A 5,212-nucleotide genomic window follows, 5' to 3' on the forward strand; every position below is an offset into this window, starting at 1 on the left:
ACATAAATTCATGAAATAGTAGTTCAATAATATTTTTAATGTGCATCAACAAACATGATGACATGGCCTTTCATCTGTGACCCGTCTTGAAATGGTTGATAATAGTAGACTTATTTTTAAAAGAAACTTCAATTTTAAGAACATAAACTGAATTAATATGGCTCTGAGAAAAAGCTGAAGAGTTCATTGATATTGTGGGAGCTGGTTTTCTAACTTGACATATCTAAGAACCTACTACAGAAGATGCTATATATTAGACATTATTTTTAGTTCCGCAGAAGATATAGTTAGAAATGCTATTTTGCAAGAGCTTTCAAATATTAATGATCACATTATTCTCATACAAAGATATACCAGTCTAGTTGCCTATGGATTTATGTGCAATTAGACTGTTGAAATGGGCACTAGAAAACCATTGTCTTAATTTGAAACCAGGATTATAACTGTCAGTGAATAAAGTATTATGTCTTTGATTTTAAAAAGACTGACATGCAGAAACTAACAGTTTGATTAAAGAAACTAACTTAGAAACTGGCTTAAGAAAGAAAAATATGAAACATACTTTGATTTTTTTTTGCTAGATCTGTTAGACTACCTGAGAATGATAGCTTTCCTAGTAAATTTTTATGTTCAAGCTGAAGACCAAGTACTATAAATAGCTTTATAGGAATATTAATATTTTCAATAAATTATAAATGTAGTTTCAAGAATATGAAAAAATATTAATAAATTGGAAGATATAGTAGAATACGAAAATAAAAAACATCGTTAAGAAAGCCATAGTTGAATCTGAAAGGTTTTAAAGATTTTTATCTGGTAATATTAACTAAGATTTATAGGGTCTTTATGCTTATGTTAAAAGCAAAATAAAAGCCAAAGATAACATTGAACCTTTAATAGATTTAAGTGAGAGCCTTTTGTCAAGAAGGATAATATGGATAAGATATTTTTTGCCAGTGTTTCTGCCAAAGATGATGCCAACATGATACCAAAGAAACTTGATAAATTAAAAAAGGGGAAGGAGAAGAGCTCTTCTTACAAATTATTATTAAAGAAGATTAATTTTTGGAAAGGTTTTTAAACCTTACTGATAGAAAAACTTCTGACCCTGATTAGTTTTCTCCTAAGACTTTAAAGACAGTAAGTAATGATTTTAGCTGAAATCTTCAAGATGTCTTTAGACACAAAGAGAGATTCAAAGAGTCTATGGAAGACTCAAGAAATTAGAGACCAATCAGTATGACTTCTGTTATTGGTGAGCTGTTGGAATACATTGTCAGGATCACTTAGAAAAGCACCTTGAAAGTTGGAATTTGACTAAAACTTCTCAGAATGAATTTATAAATAGGTTTTATTGTCTCACTAACTTTAGTTTTTGGTAGGATTTTTACTTGTCTGAAGGAGAGTATCCCTGTTTATGTCAAGTATCTAGATTTCAAGAAAGCTTTTGATACAGTTCCTCACAATCAGTTGATTGACAAGATTTTTAATAGAATTCAGGAAAACCCAATAGGCAGATTAAGAATTGGCTTGAAGGAAGAAAACAGAGGATTGTTAAACAAGCATCATTCTGATAATGAAAATGCAATATTGAGATCCTCTAGAATCTGTTTTCAGACCACTGTTATTTATTACCTATGTTGATGATATGTACTACTGGGTAAACTGGATTTTTTTAAAATGTTTCCTTCATGCAGAAAGATTTGGAAAGTCTTATTGTGGCAAATGAGTTTCAACACTGATAAAATGTAAAGTGATTTATTTCCAGGCCAGGAAGTTTGGAAAGTCTATTTTTTTTATGTGGGAGAAATATTAGTGTACTGAAAAGCAAGAAGGAATTAAGTGTGATGATTATTAAAAGCCTCCAACCTTTCTGGCTGACATTTTGGAAATAGGAAAAGAGCATAAAGGGTTCTTGGATCTATTTTGAATTCAGTAGTAGTGAGGTTACAGTGACACTGTGCAAAACTTTGGCAAGTCCTTCTTCAAAGTAATGTCATGTTTAGGTTGGGTCAATATATTATAGAAAAGATATTGATTTGCTTGAAAACATTTCAGAGACAGGCTATCAAAATGATACCTGGTTTCAAATGCTTGTATTATGAAGAGAGATTCAAATCTGTTTTCTCTAGAGTTAAAACAAAGAGCGAGAGGTATCTTCATTCAAGTTCTTTAAAATCATTCAGGACTGCAATAAACTGCCCATGAGAGGTTTTTTGCAGTGGTGAAAGATAAGGCTGGAGGTTAAAATCTGAATTTTAGAAGAAATAAGTACAAGGTAAGGAATTCCAGATTCAGGTTGTATATTAGGTAAAACACTTTCCCTACTAGTTACAAATTTGTGAAATGGTTTGCCTAATGATGTGATAATTGCTAGTAGTTTGAATTAAGCTTTGTCGGATAATCGTATACACAAAAATGATCTAGGATGATCCAGTTTCCTTGTTGGGCAATAGGGTGCATCGAATTCACTTAGTCGAAAATTTTATTTTGTAATTGCAAATTGGCAGGGTGTGCAATAGTTGCCTTTTATTATAAGAATTAATATTATGCAGTATGAAACTCCTCCAATTATATCTTCAACTGCTGCAAGGAAACCAAAGTTTGAAAAAAAAGTGTATAATCTCTCCACCAAACAAAATATTTAATCAATGACTTGTTTGGATTATTTTGCTAATACTGCACTTTCTACATCGAAATCCTAAAATCCTAAAATAAACAAACAACTGAGGACACCACTTCCAACGGTAGTGAGAGAAACTGACAGGTGCTGTATTTTGGATAGAGCTGCTGCAGCCCGTACCTCAGCTGTTTTGGAAGATATGGGCATTACGGTAGAAAATGACAATGTTAAAATTGCTGATAAAAACAAGAAATGACACGAACGAGAAATAAAAAAGAGAAATATTATTGGCTTCTGAGGGATCAAATTGTATTAAATCTATCTACTTTGATGACAGAAAAGATATAACTAAAACTGTCATTAAAAATGGGCAAAAACATTATAAACATGTAGTCATGGAACAGCACATAACTTTGGTCAGTGAACCTAAATCAATTTTCATGGATTACATTTCTCCTTCTTCTGGAACATCAGAAGGTATAAAAAATTCTATAATTCAGTGGTTTGAAGATGAAAAAAAAAATCATCTGATCATTTAGTCGCTGTAGGCTGTGATGGCACATATGTCAATACTGGAAAAAGCTGGAGTTATGCAACTTCTTGAATTGCACTTAGGAAGACTTTTTCATTGGTTAATTTGTTTGTTACATGCCAATGAGTTACCCCTCGATCATCTATTTATGCATCTTGATGAAGTAACTCTAGGACCATCCACTTTTTCTGGTCCTCTTGGAAAGAAGTGGAAGACTCATGAATCACTGCCTTCAGTAAACTTTGTTTCAGTTGAAATTACAGAGCCATTACCGAAAACTAACCGTCCTGAGAATCTTAATACAGATCAAAAATATCTGCATGACATGTGCAATGTGGTAGTGTCAGGTCATAGTTCAAGAGAACTTGCTTTACGTGGCCCTGGTAAAATGAAACATTCTCGCTGGTTGATAACAGCAAACAGGATTTTGCACCTTTACGTTGCAACTGCTGACCCATCCAAGAAGCTTAGTTTATTAGTGAGATATGTAATTGAAGTGTATGCAACAGTTTAGTTTAATATCATGGCTCATTGCACCTTTTTCTACTTGTAAGAAAATTATGTTTTCGTCCTGAATCAGAGAATAATGTGGTGGATAGAGTAATCTGGAGAAATGCATATTTTATCCACTCAGAAAATTTGTTGCTTGCAATGCTTGGAGATGATTCTAAGGCTATCAAATAACTTGCTCTTTGTAGAATATTAGTCTGCTCGATCTACCTCAAATTCTAGCACAACGAGACAGTTTGTGGTTCCAAATATTAATATGAAAGTTCAACATTACACTGATCTAATAATGTGGACTGAAAGTAGAACCACTTACAAAAAATATAAGCAATGAACAGTTGGTGTCTTTCATTAATCAAGATGATATGCCAATTTTCAAGCTCAGCATGCCGTGTCACACACAAGCAGTCGAAAGACAAGTTAAAATAGTAACAGAAGCTTCAGCAGCTGTCACAGAAGAAAGAGATTCATTAAAGCAAACTTTAATCTCGCAAAGTCATGAAAAAATTTAATACTAAGAAACTATACATAATCTATTAATTCTATTGCCCAGTGGAAGGGTGATTGGGTGAAACTCGACATGCAACTACCTCCTCATGGTGAGTTCTGGGTAATTTGGGATACAAAACTCCTAAAGTTGCTAAATGTTGTATATCCATAATTATGGTACTTTGATTTATCAAATACTTTGATTATGGATATTTTAAGGAAACTACCCCCCCCCCCCCAGGGCAGTACAAGATATAATTTTATAAGTCTACTATTAAAAGGCAACAATCACATACCCTGCCGATAATGATACAGGAAATTTATATTTTCGATGCACCCTATTGGGCAGCCTCAATGGACTTCTGTTGTTTCTCATGTTCTTTTTGAGTACACAAGTACATATATCATTTTAATGCTTTAACATTAATTTTGTATATATTTTAATATCCTTACTTTACCAGTTATATTTTCATATTCCTTTAATTAGATATATTTCATCTTTATAGTGATTGTCAAAATATTTTTCTTATTTATGGCTGTGCCCTACCATTGGGCATTGTCACCTACTGATATTATAGCTTCTATTAGCCTACTACTAATAATTTTAGTACTTGTACTCTTATTTGAATGAAGGAAAGAGTGTGCCTTAATGTACTTAGATTTTCAAAGTGCTTTTGAGAAGATGCCACACAAAATATTATCTCAGAAAATCATATCTTTAAGGACTGGGGACAGATTAACTTGAGGTTTGGAGAGGTTAGATAGGAGAATGCAAAAGGTTGTTATTAATGGAGTCCAGAAAAACTGGATCCTTACTTAACAAAGGATCATCTCAGGGGTAAGTGCTTAGGCCTCTTCTCTTCCTCATTTACATTAATTATATTGATATGGATATGATAAGCAAAGTCTGGTTATGGCATTAAACTCTTGGGTATTTCTAGCTGTATTGAGGATGTAAAGTACAAAAGAATGACTTGAAATTTTGAATAAACTGATATGTTGGGCAAATATTTAGTAAATGACCTTTAATTCTAATAGTTGAAAGGCAATGCAGTTGGGTT

General features: G+C 32.7%; 1 protein-coding gene across 1 annotated transcript in view; it reads right to left on the reverse strand.

The window, feature by feature from the left end:
* The window catches only part of LOC106465994 (cytochrome c oxidase subunit 5A, mitochondrial-like), a 16,254-nt gene that overhangs the window by 8,964 nt on the left and 2,078 nt on the right, over nt 1–5,212 (reverse strand). The window lies entirely within an intron of this gene.

Source organism: Limulus polyphemus, unplaced genomic scaffold, assembly GCF_000517525.1.
Source record: "Limulus polyphemus unplaced genomic scaffold, Limulus_polyphemus-2.1.2 Scaffold2116, whole genome shotgun sequence".
NCBI lineage: Eukaryota > Metazoa > Arthropoda > Merostomata > Xiphosura > Limulidae > Limulus > Limulus polyphemus.